Genomic DNA, 18,751 nt, shown 5'->3' on the forward strand with positions numbered 1-18,751 from the left:
ATGAAAAGATGCCAGTATCAGCCACTCTACTCTTTGCACGTTCAGATAAATACTGAGAAATTGCTGTGGAACTAATGAATGTCATTGCAAAAACCTACTACCATAAGACAACTTAAAAAGTTCCATGAGGTTGAAGAAATTACACAATATGCTTGATTTGGTCTTTGGATTATAGATTTTACACTCCAGATCTAGACCCAGCTCAACTTATTGTTTGCTAATGCAACCCAACTATGACAGGACTCTCCTAGAGCCTTGAAGACAAATGTAAATCCTTATTATAAGTTTCCTCAAAGATGTCCTCCAGGGGCTTCTAACAGTGAGTAGCTCATAAAACATTTGCAACATCTTCTCTAGGTATCTCCAAGATTTTTTGGTAAGAGGAGCTGATATATTTTCTCCTCTTTTTCCACACATTCCTTTCACCATCACATAGCTTCTCATTTCCTCACTTCTAACTCTCCACTGTTCCTGCCCACCATCCTTACAGCATGACACTCTGCCCACCTCATGCTTGACAGCACTGTTGTTCTTGGAGATTCATTTGCCTTTGTACTCTGACTTTAAATGAAACTCTAGTAAATAAAATTCTTTGCTATGATATAAGACAGAACTCCCCATCTCTTAAGTGTGGGCTACAATTAGCAACTTGATTCCAAAGAATACAGTATGGAAAGGGAGAAAGAACTTTACAGTGGAGAAATCTGCCAAACGCTACATTAGCTGGTGAACTAGGTGATGATGATCAAGGGGAACATTATTGGGAATAAGTTACGTTGATGGTATGTACACTGGATATGATGTGTTAAAAATGCCATTTTGCCTATGTGGTCTTTCTCCATGAACCCATAACCCAAGTCTAACTATGAAAAAGAAATTTAGAAAAAACCAATTGGAAGACATTCCAAGAGATGCCTGACTAGCTCTCCTCAAAACTGTTGAGGTCGTTCCCCCCCCAAAAAAGATAGCCTGAGAAACCATTACAGTCCAGAGGAGCCTAAGGAGACATGACAACTGAATGTAATGCAATGTCCTAATTGGGATCTTGGAACACAAAAAAGTCATTAGGGAAAAATCAATGAAATCTGAATAAAGTGTGGAGTTTTAGAGGATTTTTCCCCCTTTAAGAAAAGGGGAATTGATGTTTTGATTGGAACCAAGTATCTAGTGGAGGCACAAACTTTGGTCCTGCCAGGAGACACAATAATTCTTAATTAAATTTGCCCCAGATAAATTCCCAGTTCCCATATGGTCTAGGCCTGCCAAAGTATTCCATTAAAAAACCCAACAAAGTTAGTAGCCAATAGCAATAAAAATAAAAGGTGGATCAAACTTTGCTTGCATATCTGGAAGAAAAATAAAAGAGGTCCAATTCATAACTCAGCCTAGTATTTAAAAAGATTCTTTCTTCTAATGTTCATGTAGGCTGTGGTTTTCCTCATTCTCCAAATCTCTTCCTTTCTATTCCCCACCTTGGCTTTATCTGCCACCCCCTATACATGGCTCGCCTGTCTTGTCCTCTCACTCCTTTCCTCCAGGCTGCTTCTGCACTTTCTCTACCCATTATTCAGATTCAGCATAGATGCCTGGGGCCTTGCCCAGCAAAGACAGGAGAGAGGACCCAAAGCTGAGTTATCAAAGAGAACATTCTTAGCAGGGAGCCGAAAGGAGAATGAGGGAAAGCTGAGAAGCCTGCAAGTTAATGTGAATTGCCCCCAGCACAAATACAAACAATTGGCTTTTGACATACAAACTGCCTTAGGAGAACCACCGTGGCAAATGCTGGTGAGGAGTACTTCCAGGGGAGGAAGCAGAAGTCTCAGTTTAAATTTTAGTCACACTATTTAAATAATAAACTCTATGTTCTGTGCAGATAAAGTCCTTGGGACCTTGAGAATAAGAGTACCTTCCACTACTACATAGCAAATTTAGGCAATGTCTGCCTTAACCACTTCACAGAGATTTTATGAGGATGCATGTGACCTACAGCGTATGGGAAATAACTAAAAAAGGGGTCGTGGGGTATCTGGACAAAACATCAGTGTGGAGGCCAGAATAATCCTCCATAATCAGAGGAGGACTTGGCCTTGGTTTCTCGTGGGGAGAGTTGTGCTAAATAATCTCTGTGTTCCCAATGGCTCTGTGTAACGTGACTTTGCAACTCCTTCCATCAAGAAGTGGAGTTGTGGCTTGCTCTGACACATAGAATGTGGCAGAATGACAGTGATCATGCTCTGAGCCTAGATCTCAAGAGACCTTGTGCCTTCTCCACGCACCTTTTGAACACTGCTTCCCCCATGTGCATAAGTCCAGGCCAGGCTGCTGAAGGATGAGAGACATGTGGCCTAGTCACCCCCATCACCACAGCCAGCTGAATCCAGAAACAGAGCTGCTTAGCTGACCAGAAGCTAACTACAGATGCATGATTGAGCCCAGGTGAGACCAGAAGAACCATCCAGCTGACCTCAACCCAAATTGCTGATATACACACTGAGAAGCCCAATACATCATTTTTTTTTAAGTTACCAAGTTTAGGGTAGTTTGTTACTTCAGCAATTACTCACTGATAATACTTTCATATCTAAAATAGAGTGAATCAATTACTCTTCCTTCACTTGTCGTTTCAGACGGAGGACACATTTTCCAGGGAATCTCCCCTGACTGTGAAGGGAATCTAAAGTATCCAGTGCATTGTCTTGATGGTCTGTTGTGTGCTGTTATGTGCTTCCTGTATGCCATTGCTATACTGGCTATTATATAATAAAAGCTGTAACAGACATGGTTAACATTTAGTCATGAAACCTACTTATTTCTGCCTTAAGCTCTTTCATATTTAGTCTTCTAAGCTACTCAGGGCTTTTGATGCTCATTAAAGAAATTAATGTAGTAGAATACGTCTGTCTTTAGTGTCCTCCCCCCTCTCCTCTGAAAGCCACCATCCTTGGGGGTGGACAGCACCCTTTTATCTTTAGATGCCTGGGATTGTTCACCATGGACACAGAAGCTCACTTTTTGGTGTCTTATTAGATCAGAACTCTGCACTCCAAAGAAACATCTTGTTATGTAACAGATTAATTCTGCTATAATGTGGCACCTCATAGAAAACTCTGCTCACATTTGCTTGAGTGAAAAGGGGAAATTTGTTTCTGTTACTGAGGGGCATCTGGCTTCAGGCTTGGTTTTAATTAGGTTTCAGTCTTTTTCACTCCATCAATAATCTCTTTTCCTCTGTATTGCCTTAATTTATAGGCAGGACTTTCTCCTTGTAGTGACAAAATGGCTGCTGGGAGCACAACACTTCCATGTTTTCTGCTGAATAACTGCAGCAGAAAGAGAGCTTTCTCTGCCCAGTAGGGGGTACGTGGGGCTGATTCTCATTGGACTTCCTTGTATCACGTGTTCTGCCTAAACCAATTAATTTCTTCAGGGGAATGGAAAAATGCTAATTCGCCATACTTGTAACCTGCTAGCCTTAGGAACAAAGGAAAAGTGAGAGGTGAAGGTGGTGTTAGCATAATTAATCACGTGAATCAAGAAAGAGTGGGGTTTCCAAAAGGACATCAGATGCTATTCCTAGAAGGGAGCACAGAGGCTGACAGGCAACACTACCAGCTACCATTAGAGCAGATGTTTTCAGTCTTACTCTTGTTATAGTTCCTGGGGGAACTTTCAGAAAACACTCTAGAAATAGTGATTTACTTGGTCTGAAGTGTGGCCCGGGAATCAGTATTATTTTAAACTCTCCAGCTATTTCTGATGAACAACCAAGGCAGAGAATTGCTGCATTAGGGTTATTCATAGCTAATTAAGCCTTACCCTGGGGATACCTTGAAGTGCTATGGGTTAGTTCAGAGGAGTGCATCTCTCAGAGTAAAGTTTCCGACTCTGGAGGGAGTCAAGAGCCAGTGCGGTGCTGCAGGTGTGGCAGTGGACTGGGGCAGGCAGGCAGGAAGCTCTAATTGCCACAATCTGAAGTATATTAGCAACTGCTTTCTGTGTATGCAAGCTGCCAGCCCTGATGGCAACTTTTGAAATTAAATTGTGAGAAACCTTTTGTTCCAGAAAGGCAAAGAATACACTATGATGCATCCAATTACAGGATGAAAAGTTCAGACGGTTAGCTACCCTGCCAGAGGCTGCTTCCTCCAGGGTCAAGTGCAGAGACTCTTGGAGGTCCCTGGTATCATTCAGCCTATTGAAGCCATGCCTGACTCCACTGTCCCTGTCTTGGGGGGGGGGGGAACAACAGCCATTCCCATAGTTGCTGCCGCAGTCGGTTTTCTCCCAGCTGGTTGGAGGACTAGGTTCTCCTCATCTCTCCAGTGAGGAAAGGTTCTGGCCAATCACAAGAAGCCAACTGGAGACTGTGAATGTGGGGATGAGATGGCAAAATCTGTGTTTGGAGCTGCAGGAGACACACCTCTCAGGGTGCAGAAACTTGTCAGGTGGGCCCTGGCAGCTGCTCAAGGGCCAGGATGGATGAGGGTTTCAGAGGCTACTGGCTGCCTTCGTCTCTGTGCACAGAATTCCAGGGCTTCTCCTGCCAGGGTCGAGGCTCTGGGCAAACCACACTGTGGGGCTTTTCTCAGAATTTTAATTTTGGGGAAACCAGGAGAAGAGAATGCTCAGGGAAAGGCAGTGGAGTACAGTAGGCAAGATAATGGATTGGTTATCCCAATCCCAACACTTTGATTCCTGTGTTCTTCCTTGAAACTCAGTTTCCTCATCTGTAAAATGGGATTTCAGATACTGTCTGAGAGGAACTCCACACTCTGTAGATGCTGAGGTTATGACAGGCAGGCAGGAGCCACTAGCCTGCTTGGCTTTGTGCATAACTGATGGTTTGGGGGCAGATGGAGTGTTTATGACTCTCCTCATTTTTGAGAGCAAAAAACACCCCCTTTCCTCCTTGTTTTTTTTTTTGTCCCTCCTGGCCACCAACACTGTCATGCCAGGAGCCTACACGTTAGGAAGAGGCTCAAAGCTGAGTGAAGGGCAGCCAGGCCAGGCTCCCGCATCCACAGGGTTTTAGTTCCTGTATCACACGGGGTCATGCCCTGCCCGCCTGCAGATAGGAAAGCACAAGTTCCCTTCAGTTTTTGTTCCTCTCCCGCCTCTGTCTCCCTCTTCTGTCCCTCCTCTCCCCCACCCCGCTTCTTTCCACTGCCTTTGCTGTTACTGATCACCCAAGTGTGATGACGTTCAGGGCATCGTGCCAAAGGCAGGGGCCCTCCTAATTCATCAGGGCGTGGATTAGAAGGCTCTGCCCTAGCCGAGTCCCTGGGGGCAGATGTAGAAATAAACAAACAGTGACAATACGGTGACAGCACAGCGCCCCGAGGGCTCCCGCGGAAATGAGCACGGGCTGTTTGGAAAGCCCACAGGAGGGCCTGTGACCCAGGGGATGGCTCTTTGTCACCCCGCCCAGCTCAGTAGCAGCTTGCAGGGGGGCGGGGAGGCACAGCGACAGCCCTGCTCCGGGCTGTGCCCCCCCTCCCGCCCCCGCCTGTGCCGCAGTGAGTCAGGAACCCCGCCTCCCAGCCTGCACCGGCGAACAGATCCCCGCCACCCGAGCCACTGCGGCAGGGCCTGGCGGATTCGCCCCCGCCCCCGCGCGAGCGGCGGAGGCCCTGCGGAGGGGTAGGGGTGGGGGTGGCCCGCCCAGCTGTAGCGAGGCGATTGCCGGGCTCCAGGATGGAGAAAGGGGACAAGCAGAGACGGGGACATGACTCAGGATTTTTGAAGCGGCTGAGACACAGTGGCGCACAGGCCCGGGTCCAGAAAAGGTGGGAGGCGAGGAGGCGCCTTGCGAGGATCTAAGTCTCAAACGCAGGGCCCCAGCTCAAGCTCTTGAGCTTGAATTTCTGCAGGAGAGTAGACATACCGTTATAATTTACAGCTCTAAAAATATCAAACGGATGTATTCGGATGAATTCACACCAAGCAGGTGACCCAGAAAAAAGAAATAAAATCTCAGAGCCTTGAGCATCTAGAGAATAATCACTCTGCTGCGCAGAGGCCAAGTTTTTAACCCCAGTGGTCTTTCCAGTCGACCTTCTGGGAGGAAAGCCTCTGGATAGAAACGGAAATAGTGACTAAGGTCATTTCAATCTTAAAGCACCCAGAGGTACATCTGGGCCAAGCCACCCTGAGCTCTGGGGACTGCAGGGTCACCAGGTTCTGCAAGAGCTCCAGCTGTAGCTAGGACTGAGCTGGAGGAACTCTGTCCCTCCGGAGTCACTAGCCACAGGCTAATGGCCAGGGAGTGGCACTGCCTTGGGCCTCTGGGATGGGAGAGCTACCTCAGGCCTAGATGGACTTCAACCAAGATGGGTAGTGATGTGTTCAGCAAAGCATATGACTTGGAATCTCAGCTCATAGAGGGGCAGTGGGAAGCCTCTTTGTTTCTCTAGTCTATACCAGGTTGCTTCCAGATGAGGAAATAGCTGTCCCTTGGAAATAGCAGCCAAGGTCACACTCTTAAGTCAGATCATACTCTTGCCTACGGAGGTGCCTCTACTGTTTTCCCATCCAAAGTCATTACCAAACTTAAAAGATGCTCCATGCTCGGGGCCCTGTTATCCTCCTTGTTTTCAATTCTCCCCCTCACTCCCTCTGCTCCAGCCATCCTGGCATTCACCCTGTTCCTTGAACACATCAAGCTCACCCACCGCTACCTCAAGGTCTTCCCGCATGCTGTCACCTCCAGCTGGAACTCTCTTCCCCAGATATTGATTTCATTTCACTTCTTGCTTGAAAGACTATCCTATCCAAAACAGCATCCTCTTCACAGCACCTCTGCTCTCTCTCCCCATAAACCTCCTTGTTTTTATGTCCTCGTTATCTATTTATTTATCTGTTTATCATATATTACTATCTCCCCTCGAAGATGAGTTTCCTGACAGCAAGGACTTTGTCTTGTGGACTGTTCTATTCCCAGTAACTGAAATATTATAGCCGCTCAATAAGTATTTGCAAAAAGAAAGAGGTCAGGATAAGCTGTGGAATTTGTATAACTTTATGCAGTCATTTAGTGGCACAGCCAGGAACCGAACCCTCATTTCCTTCTCCCTATCTAGAACTTTTTTACAGTCTCACATTCAAGCTGGTTATCTGGAAACGAATCTCAGAATGCAGTCAGATTGGACATTGGCCACTGGGGCAAGCTGGACCCTTTCTGAACAAAATGTAGTTTTTAGAGTCCTACAATTCCTCTAAAAGCTCAAATGCCCCTTACTTTGTGATGTAAATATTTATAAAAGTGGTAAATTCCACTAGCTGTTGAGAGGTTTACAATGCAGTGCCAGCCCCTGGTTTTCCCAGACATTTCTTCTTTGATCACCTTTGAAGGCTTGGCTGGAAGCCAAAGTTTATGGAGTTTAGAGCCTTTGTAATGTGGCTCATCCTACTCATTAAGGCTGAAGTTATTTTTGGAAGAGTGAGTCCTGCCAACTGAACCCAGAATTGTGAGATCCGTGTCAATGTGTGAGAATATGGCTGATGACCACTGGGCAAAGGTGAGCATTCTAAGTGGCTCAGTTCCTCTTGTGGCTGCTTTTTTTTTTTTACATCCATACCAACTAGTTCCTTTTCTTAGCAATGATTTATTTTCTCTTCTAAGGTTGTCTGTTATAAAGAATGTCCAAGAATTTCAGCAGTGCTGGTGCTTTTTAAAATAGCATGATGCAGAGAAATAATTCCCAGAGCTAGAGAAAGGAAAACTGGGTTTGTGTCTTGGTTTCTCTATATAACAACTCTGTGACCTTCTTTGTACTCTGAGTCCTCATTTGAACAGTTAGGGTCGTCCTACCCACCTGAGAATACCATTGTGAGGGTCAGACGAGTTAGTGTGGAATAAAGTGCTTTGTAAGCACTAAAGGACTGTATACTCCAAGGCCCAGCATGACACTACTAGAAAGAAAGAAAGAAAAAAATATATATATGTACATATACAGAGAGAGAGAGAGAGAACCAAAGTCCCCTTTTCTGAGCCTACACTGGGGGGGGGGGGGCTATGTACAAAATACAGCACATTGGGCCATGATAAGAAAGGGGTTGAGAGCCAAAATAGAAAATCCGTAGGTATCAAGAATAAAATGTGAAAGGAGCACTGTGCCAAGGACTAGGGAGGAAATGTGATCAGTGAACACATTGGGAGATTTGTGATGGCTGAATCATAGGGCTGGAACCGATGAGAGTTGGAGGGGCCAGAAATATGGATTTGATCAGACTGAGATGAAACAGAGAGTAGAAGTCTGGAAGGCTGGGTAGGGCAGGGGGGAGTTCCTTTCTCCCTCTCTTTTTTCACTTAGTATATATTATTGAGTGCTTACCAGACAGGTGTTAGGCACCATCTTCTTTCCATCCTCTCCAGGAAACTATCCCTAGATAAGTGATAAACAGTTAAGTCCTTTTTTTTTGCAAGTGGATTGGTGTTGGAATACTCTTCCTTTTCCTCCTGCTTGGAGCAATTGCTTAAAGAACTAAGGGATTTGAACTCCTGAAACATCTAGGAAAGCATATATTTTTCTATAGATGGAAACCTGCCGCAGGTTTCAAGGAATGCAAAGAATTGGGTTTGGGGGGCTTTGGAGATTATGATGCATTCAGCAAAGCTGAAATGGCAAAATAAGACCAAACAAAACATCTTATCTTACCCTTTTATTATCAATTTATGCAACACCTATTCTATTAATATATTTTCTACCAGTTACCTGCTTCTGCATTGTTTGTGTTTGTTAATAAGACTCTAGAGGAGGGGCATCCTGTTTTCATGGCACATTGAGCAACAGGTCACTATATAAAGAAGCACATAAGAAATATTCTCTAATGGCAATGTGTTTTCTTTAACTTGTTAACCGTAAATAGCCTTGGAATATTTGAAGTTTTCAACCATTCATTAAATATTTATCCAGCACCTAAGTTGTTCTCTTGTGGGTATAACTTCATCTACCTTATTTTTTATGATCATCCCAGTCCCTAATAATAGCTTTTCAGTATCCTATGATGACACAGATCTTGATATTCAGGCTCCTGCTAATTTGGGACTTAAGAAGCAGTGGTAATTCACTGCCTGGAAAGAAACAGAGTAATGAATACAAAGAGTAGATCCTTAATTGCATTGAATTGGAAGCAGGAAGATGAAAGAAAAGTAGTGAATGTATCAGTCAGCTATTGCCATGTGATGAATCAGCCCAAAACTCAACTGTTTCAAACATCAACCTTTTTTTCTTGCTCATGTTTCAGCAATTGGCTGGAGGTTGGATAATCTCCACTGAGCTCAGATGGGGTTGGCTCAAAGTGGTGGGTTGGGTTTAGATCTATCTGTGCACAGGTTTCTTATTTTCCTCAGTCCACTGAGCTACTGTGGGCAGGTAATAGGAGCACAAGAGGGCAAGCACAGCCAAGCAAGTCCCTTTTCAGTCTTTGCTTGCATCACACTTGCTGACATTTCATTGCATGAAACAAGTTGCATTTCCATGCCTATCATTAATGAAGCAGGGAAATATATTCTGACTCTAGTCAGAGGAATTACAAAAGGTCCTGGATATAGGCAGGGGTTGAGGACTTCTATCAATAATGCATAAATAAGAATCCAGTTTCTGTCTTTGGGATGTTCCCATAGTATGGGACTGTCACCTTATTCTAAGCTGTGATGTTTTAACTCATTGGAATCAGTTAATCCACATATTAGGCTGTTCCAGCAGCAATGGGACTTATTCCCCAATGTAGGCCCTTTGGACTGTTGGTTCATTGGTAAATGCCAAATCAGATACATTGCTGAACAGAATCAAAGGACCTTGAGTTCAAGTCTCAATGGCACCACTTACCATCTGTGCATCTTTGAGTGGCTATTTAACCTCTCTGAGCCCTGATTTCCTCATCTATAAATTGGAGGTAACAATTCAATTCTATTTATCTCAGAGGGTTGTTATAAAGATCATAGGGTTGTTATAAAGATCAAATCAGATGAGCTCTTGGGTTTGAAAACTTTCTGTAAACTTGAAATAGCTGTACCTGCAAGGTAGTATTATTACTGGGCAAAGAGCTTAAAACCTTCTAAAGGGTACTGTTTATATTGGAGATTTGTGGAAGTCCATCTTCTTAACTGATTCCATGGATTCAAGGACTTGTGTTATTCTTATATCCCTTAGGTCTTATTCCTGGAGAGCCAGAGTGAAGCATAAGAGTTTGAATTTGGGGGTAGGACAGTCAGGGTGGAATTATCAGTAAAGGGCCACAGAAAGGGGCAATGAAGCCAAAGGGAAAAATCTAGCCCACTTCTTGCTCTTCTGAATGCTAATTCTGACTTCCATGGCCTTTCCAGGGTCTTACAGCATGGAGCCCTAAAGTCAACATCCTGTATTGCAGTTTTCACTTATTTTTTCCTGTGGTTTCTCTGGAGGTTGGGGCATGCTGTGGAGGCCAATGCCAACAAGCATGGAATAATGCACAGTTTTCAATAGCATTTTGTGGTTTTCTTTACTTGGCTTTCATTTTGGTTATAAAATTCTTGATTTTCATGAATCTGCCTAAAATTACACACTTATTTAACAACCTTAGCAGTCTACATTATACATATTCATATCTGGAATGCCATCTGTTCTATCTCTTGGAGAGAGTTGGTTCCTCGGCATGTGCCATCCAACCTCATCCAGGAGGTAGCCTGGGGAGGCCATATGGCTTCTGGCATTTTCTGGGCCATACCAGTACCTGGGATCAGGCCCAGGAAATGGTCTGAGATTAGGAATGAGCATCAAACCAAATGGACTAAAGTTGAATCTGCAGTGTAATCTGACTTTTCAGGCTGTTTCTAAAAGGAGAAGAAAAGACCATGGAATGTTTCTTGCAACTTCCCAGTGACAAAACTCATTATGTGGGAGAGTTTCTCCCCAGTCCAACTATTTAGGCAAGGCCACTAACTACAGTGGTATAATCTTAGGTTTTTCTGAGAATAAACATCCTACATCACATCAGAGCTAGAGTATAGGGTTAAAATCTGAACTTCAGATAAAATAAACATGCAAGTCAAGCAAAAAACTTGAAGTTAAACCAGAATTAATGAGGGTAATATGAAGAAGGCATGGAATCAAGATTCCTTAATTCCAGCTCCAACTTTGTCCATAACTAGCTACCAAGTCTTGAGCAAAGCATTGCACTGATCTGTGCCTCAGTTTCCTCATCTGTGACAAGAATGAATTGGAGAAGATGTCCTTAAAGTCCTGTCCAGCTTTGTCATGTAAGACTTTTGTGCCTTCTCAATCTTTAGCAGTAAAATGAGGAAGTATGACCATTTTATCTAGAAGGTGTAGGCTCCGTTATCCCATGTTTGTACTTTTAAAAAATTTTTCTTTTTGACACAGGGTCTGGCTCTGTTGCCCAGATTAGAGTGCAGTGGCATCAACATAGCTCACTGCAGCCTCCAACTCCTGAGCTCAAGTGATCCTTTTGCCTCAGCCTCCCAAGTTGCTGGGACTACTGGCAGGTTCCACCACAACGGGCTAAATCTTAAAATTTTTTTTATAAACACAAGGTCTTGCTATTGCCCAGGCTGATCTTGAACTCCTGGCCTCAAGCAATCCTTCCACTTCAGTATCCCAAAGTGCCAGGATTACTGGCTGAGCCTCCATACCTGGCCCAATAATAAAATAATAATTGTGCTTTTTGTTTGTTTGTTTGTTTTTTGAGACAGAGTCTTACTCTGTTGCCCGGGCTAGAGTGCTGTGGCATCAGCCTAGCTCACAGCAACCTTAAACTACTGGGCTCAAGCAATCCTTCCGCTTCAGCTTCCCGAGTAGCTGGGACTACAGGCATGCACCACCATGCCCAGCTAATTTATATACATATATATATATATATATATATATATATATATATATATATTTCTTATTTTTTTTTAGTTGGCCAATTAATTTCTTTCTATTTATAGTAGAGACAGGGGTCTCACTCTTGCTCAGGCTGGTCTCCAACTCCTGAGCTCAAATGATCCGCCCACTTTGCCCTCCCAGAGTGCTAGTATTATAGGCGTGAGCCACCACCCCCCGCCAATAATTGTGCTTTCTAATAGGGGTTGAATGGAGTCAGTTGCACCGGGGTCAATGCAAGCCATATTGTCTATACATGTTCTTCCATAAGGACTTAGGATTGGAAGACAGAAAGGAAGACGGAAGAGAAGTAGACCTTTTCCTATCAGCATGAAAGTAAATGCTTTGTTGAAAATTCCATAAATAAAAATAAAACAAAAGAGTCTGCATTTTAATATTTTTTCATGTAAATAATAGACAAGATCCCACTAGGGAGACTAATCGGTAAGTGCATTATTTAAAAAGTGCAGTTTTCATCTGACAGGTACCATTTGGTGTGCATGTTTCTGGCACAGCCCCATACCTGGTGATGTTTTTCTTAGCATAGAGGGCTGAGCGACTGGGAGAGAGGCTGTGCAGGGCAGTAAGTGTACCCAGAGATCAAACATGTCTGTGCTGCTCATCTTTCAGGGCCACCACATTAATAACCTCAGTGACTCTGACTCTTTTCAGTGGAAGAATCTTGACAGCTCACTGCTACTGCTGGAGCCTGAGGATTAATGAGCATCCTCCACACCTTGGCTTGTTTATGCTTTTACTTCTCTTTCTTTCCTAAAATCTTCCATCTAGCCCATCGGCCAGCACCAACAGGAAAGAATGCCTTGGCTTACTGGGTTTTGAATTCATAGCTTCCTTCTAGTCTGACTCTATGTCAAAATGGTCTGTAGACACATCATTCTTTGGGTGTGGAAAGGTAGAAATCATGTAAGCCAAACAACTAGTGAGGCTCATATTTACAGTTATAAGTAGACGTTACTTTTTTTTTTTTTTTATAAATTCCTTGCAGACCCAAGTACAAGCAACTTAGCTAGACGGTAATGCCAGCAAACAAATAGAGAAATGGGGAAGTGAGACAGAGAAAGGCATGTAGCCAATGAAGAGTGCATTGTCAAACTAATTAGGCTCAATCCCACTTGAGAACCCATATAGAACATGTATACCAGTGTTATTCCAAATGAGCAAGGAAGTGGGGGCATTTATCCACCAATTCCTGCCCATCATTGGGTTAAGGGCAGCCTCAGAGGGGTGTTTTATTATCCAACACTTCTGGACTGTCTTGTGCTTAGGCAGAATCACTAGAGTAAGCCCTCAGGAGTAGTAGGAATTCAGGGAGAGCATTACAGTGGTAAGATCTGAGGGGTTCTGGACAGGGCTCCACTTGCAGTTACTCCAAATAGACACATCAAGGAGACCACACATAACAAATACATATATGCAGTTGAAAGTATTAGAATTTCCAACTCAGATCTAATAATAAAGCAGGCATAATTCAAAACTGAAATGTCCAAAGATTTGGGTAGCTTCAAGTAAAGCTTAATCTAGGTTCTTAAATGCTTTGACCAAGCATGGGTTTCTTTTCTCTAATTGTTTCCCCCACTTACTATATGCTGGCTCCATCCTTGGTAGTTTCTATCTTCATGGTTGCAAGCTAGCTAACTGTAGCTCCTTGGGGCTATATTTTATAGGTTCAACATCCAGCTCAGAAGAGAACTTCTGTTTTTCAAATAGCTTAAACAAGTCCTTGAATTAATTCTTTTTGGCCATGATTGGCCTGAATAGGGTCATGCTCCCACTTTTAAACAGATTCCTATAGCCAAGGGGCTTAACTCTTTCAAAACTCACTTTTGGAGGGTATAGGTGGGGAGGGTGGCTCTAACTCAAAATGCATGGTTGAGAAATTTGAAGTCTGAAAGGACAGGAATAGGAAGTAATTAATACCAGGCTCTTCAATTTAGCAGCACAGGTATTTGATAACCTCAAGCAAAGGACCTAAATCTATGATATTATTTCAGTCACCTGACGACAGAGTCCAGCTGACTGTCCAGGGAGGAGACAAAGAGATTAGCTGTGGCAAGATGAGGGGAGGGGGGACAGGAAGAAAAATTGATGCTGAAAAGCTTGGGTACCAACAGCCACTCCAGGGAGCTGAATTCAGACTGTATCTTTGACAACACTAATGCTGGGTAATATTTATTTAGCTCAGTCTAATAAGCAGTGTAAAGAGTCTCATCTCTCAAATTGGCACAGCAAGGTGCCACCGCAGCCAGGCTGCTGATAATTAACAGTGAAATGCCTGGCGTGCTTTCTCCTTGCAACATCCTAAGGGATGCCTGGGACTGCTGGGTGAATTCATTTTCCTCTCGCCAGCTGGGATCAGGATGGAGCTTGCTGCAGAAAATTACTGGAGAGGCAGCCAGCCAAGGGCAGAACAAAATGGCTCTTCTGAGCAGGCAGGCTGAGGAAGGCAACCCATCTCTTACCTGTGGAAGGTCACGTCCTCACACACCTGGCACTTTCAGTACCTGTAAATGTATAGTCCTCTACAGGTGAAGGGGAGTTACAAGGTTTATAGCTCACAAGTGCCACATTTGAAGCAGTAGCTGCAGAATCATAGAATGTTAGAACTCAGATGAACTTTGAAGATTGTGTAATTTTTTAACCGTCTTTACTGATGAAGAAACAGAGACCTAGAACAGATGTGTGGCTTCTGTAGATTCACAGAGCGTCTGCTCTACAGTTGACACAAGAACCCAACACTCCTATTTGCCAGTTGAATGCTAATAACAATGTCTTTGATCTAAATTCTTGAGATTTAACATAGACATAGATCTTGTTCCCTTTTTTAGCTGAATCATTTGGTGAAATTCATATAGCAAGTCAAGAAGATGGAAGATTCCAATCCAAATCAGCTCTGTCCATGAATAATTCTGGAAGCCTCTCTAATTAACTGATAATAGTGGTAAATGGGGATGATAGATAATTATTTAGCTTTCCAAATATATAAGGCATTGTGTTAGATATTTTACAAGCATTATTGTTTTTAATTTTAATCCCCATAGTACCTCTTTGATGTGGGTACAATTCCCATTATACAGTGGAGGACATTGAGTTTTATGGAGTTTATGAACTTGCCCGAGATCCCACAATTGGTACGCTAGTGGAGCCAGGATTTGGTCCCAGGTGTTCTCGTTCAAGAGCTTGCACCTGTAACCATAACTAACCTTGAATTTTTTTCTTCTCAGCCCTGCCAATGTTTCAGTGACTTTCATTGCATTCTGCCTCTCCAAAAAGAAATTCTATATCCTGACAAATCTGGTATAATTTCCTGTACCCCCTAACCAAAAAAATTATAAATTTATTATACTTTGTAGTATTGCTGTTAGAGATTTTGGAGATTTGGTGTTTTTCAAAGAGAATCACATGTGAAACACATTTACATATTAAAAGACAGCTTTCCTAAATGTCAGTTCAAAATATAGATTTATTAGGATTTGGAAATGAAATTGTTTTCTTTTATTGCTGATGCTACTGGTGAAGACTGCGCAAGTTGCATGCCACAGTAAGAGCATCGTGGGGGAATCTGACCCCGCCCTAAGAATTTCTGCCAAATAGCCTCTCTTCCTTCCCATTTCCCCACCCCTGAACTGCATGACTTCCAGTTCTCCTTCCTCCAATTTCTCCAGATGGCAGACATCTTTCAGCCTCCTGGCTCCTGCAACTTTTTCCTACTGAAATGGAGCCAAATCCTGTAATCTAACTTCCTCCTCTTCAAATGGATGTGCATAGCTTCTGCAAGGATGAGGCCATCTGACTCCACTGCCTGCTGTCTTCTCTTGCCAATGTCCTTATTTGACTTCAGTTTTTCTCCAGCTGGTCTCCATGGTGCGGTGACCATTGGCTTAACTTGGATCTAGTTTTCCTGTTGGTCACTGTCTCTTCTTTATTTTTCTTTCATCACTCCCACTCTTTTCTCCTTTGAGGCTGTTTCTACCCTTCACTATAATAGCATTATTATAACAGGGCAGATGGATTAACTCCGATGTTTTAAACTTCAAGCTGTTTTGGCAATTGTATCACCAGAGAGCTGGCTCAAGGATGACCAAAGAGCTATTCACCTATAGGGGTATATAGAAGGAACTGCTTACCGGTGAAAGCGCAACGCATTACAAAAGAATAGATTACTGAGGTAGAGGCAAGAATGATATAGGACATACTTGAGTATCATTTGTACTTTTCTCTTTTTCTCTCTTTTCTTGGTTCATTAGGACCCGAATTTGCCTATGTTTCCTGTCTTTAAGCAATTACTATCTTGTATGCTGTAGTACAAGCGTTTCCTATATTATCAATAAAGATTTTTCTCCTCCTACCTTCTAGAAATTTTAAATCTACCTGAATGTTTATGATTTGTATAATCGGACATTTCCCCAAAGGATAAAGACTCAACTGATGGGGTTTATACAGATCACTGAGACATCACCTTTGAAAAGGCAAATATTTCTTCTGCTAGATCTTCTATCTTTAGTGTGGGTACTTCTTACTTTCCCTTTTCCAGTGTTTATAATTTATTATTTTATTTTTGATCTCTTTCATGTTGAGCCTTGATGAATGCCATGGATTCTCTCTCCCCAGTAAAGAGTCCAGATGTACACTTTCTCTCTCTTTATTTTTGTCTCTGTCTCTGTCTCTGTCTCTCTCTCTCTCACACACACACACACACACAATTTTGGGCACCATGTTAGGGTGTTCATGGACACCTATACCCACAGAAATCCATTCCTGGCGCTGCTATCAGTCTACTATTAATAGTTTTGCAAGATGGGTGAGGTCATTTTACTTTCTTAATTTCTGTTATCTCTAGAATAAAGTCCAAAGCTTTCCATGACCTTTGTGTAAATTACTCTTCTCTTCCACTTATTTTCTGTTGTACCAACGTTTTGTGCATTCTTATCACTTCGTGCTTTTGCTCAGGCTGTTCACTTGACCTGGAATGCCTTTCTTTTATTCTTTCCCTTGAAGAATCAAGGGTGTCTTTCCAAATTCCACCAATGACACCTTCCATGAAGCTGTCTACAACTCAAAACAACGTGAAAAGCACAAACGTGGTCAGGATTCAGCTCTCCTTTCTTTACGTTCCAACTTCCTGAAGCTTTTATCTCCTTGATGAGACTTAGGACCATATAAATCTCAAGACTGATCAGAACCTTAAAAATCATTTGGAAAGCTTTTTTTGTGAGTTAGCCTCCATGATTCACTCATTTATAAATAATAATATAATTTAAAAATATTTAATGTGCAACTAGTATATACCAGGCACTGATCTGGGCACTGGGAGAGGTAGTGGGCAAGGCAACAAAGCCTTTCCTCTTGCAGAACTTTCTTTATGTTGGGAGAAGGAAGACTAGAAATACATTTGAAAAAGAAAACAAGAGCCAGTGTGGTGGCTCATGCCTGTAATTCCAGCAACTCTGGAGGCTGAGGGGAGAGGATCACTTGAGCCCAGGAGTTCAGGCTACAGTGAATTATGGTGGTGCCATTGCTCTCTAGCAGTGGCAACAGAGTGAGACCCTATATCTTAAAAAGAAAGTAGAAAGAAAGATAAGAAAGGAAAGAAAAGCAATGAAAAATACTTTCAAATATGGAGTATTTGGAAGAACATTACTTGGAGAAATCAGATAGAGAATAACTGAGGGGGAAGGAAGAAATTTTTTTTAAAACTGGGAGGTGGAGAAAAGGATCTCTGATATTTGAGACCTGCATATATGTTTCGAAGGAGCTGGCCAGGTAAAGATGGGTGAAGAGAACATCTTGCAGAGGGTAGGGCAAGTACAAGGGCACTGGGGTGGGAGCTTTCTGAAAGACATCAGAAAGCCAGCCCCGGGGTGAAGGGATAGGATATTCTTAAATGATGTCAGGGTGCTCAGTAGGAGCAAGGAGTTTGAAATTTATTCTGAATGACATAGAAGCTTCTGAGTCTGCAAGTTCCTTGAAAACCGACATACCTTAGTTGTCTCCTTACTGCTGTGGCCCAGCACAGTACTTGGCAAAAGACATAAATGCTATAAAGAAAAAAGTTTTACAATCAAGTTACTTTGAGAATGTTAAGATGTTCCTTATTGTAAACCAGAGAAAGTGTTTCCAAGGCTATGCAATATATGTCCATGGTCACATTTGGCTAAGAAGAAATCTAACCGTTAAGTAGCAACCCTTGGATTTCAATTTCCTCCAAGGACCATTGTGGGGACTTTTATGAGCTAATAACAGTTCTACTTGCCCTGCAAGTTCCCATTCATTCTATTTTCTTCGATTCTATCTTGTCGCTGAAATGGTTTGAAGCCTCAGGAGTTTTACAAGCTTCAGTCTGCTCTTGGCTTCTTGCCTCTGACATTCAATTTTCACACCTACTTTTATGAATTCAAGAATGGTACTAGACTGGCTTCCTCTGATAGAGTTTTTTCCCTTTCAACACATCGTCAAACATGGCTTATTTAGAAGATTGTATAAAACATATATGTTTCGTTTAAAGAATAATTATAAAGCAAATACTGGTGTAACCCCTACCCAGGTTAAGAGATAGAATGTTGCCTTGCAGAATTGGGATCTTGGAACAGAAAGCAACCTTTAGAAATAAAACTACTGGGTTCACATCCCTTTTACAGATGAAAAGACCAAAGCTCAGAATTGGCAAGTGGTTTTATGCAGGTCACACAGCAGTTTAATAGAGCTAACGAAAAATCATAAACTCTAAACTCGTCAGCCCCACAGAGATGAGAGGTTTAATTTCTCAGACCAGATTGTCTGGGCTTTAGATGACTCTTTTCAATCAGAGTTGAGGGAAGAAGAGCTAATTATCTCAGGAAGTTACTGTTGTTTCCCTTTCTAGGAGTTCT

General features: G+C 42.7%; 1 long non-coding RNA gene across 1 annotated transcript in view; it reads left to right on the forward strand.

Moving 5' to 3' along the window:
* The window catches only part of LOC105880045 (uncharacterized), a 119,129-nt gene that overhangs the window by 35,122 nt on the left and 65,256 nt on the right, over positions 1–18,751 (forward strand). The window lies entirely within an intron of this gene.

The sequence above is a fragment of the Microcebus murinus genome, chromosome 16 (assembly GCF_040939455.1).
Source record: "Microcebus murinus isolate Inina chromosome 16, M.murinus_Inina_mat1.0, whole genome shotgun sequence".
Lineage (NCBI taxonomy): Eukaryota > Metazoa > Chordata > Mammalia > Primates > Cheirogaleidae > Microcebus > Microcebus murinus.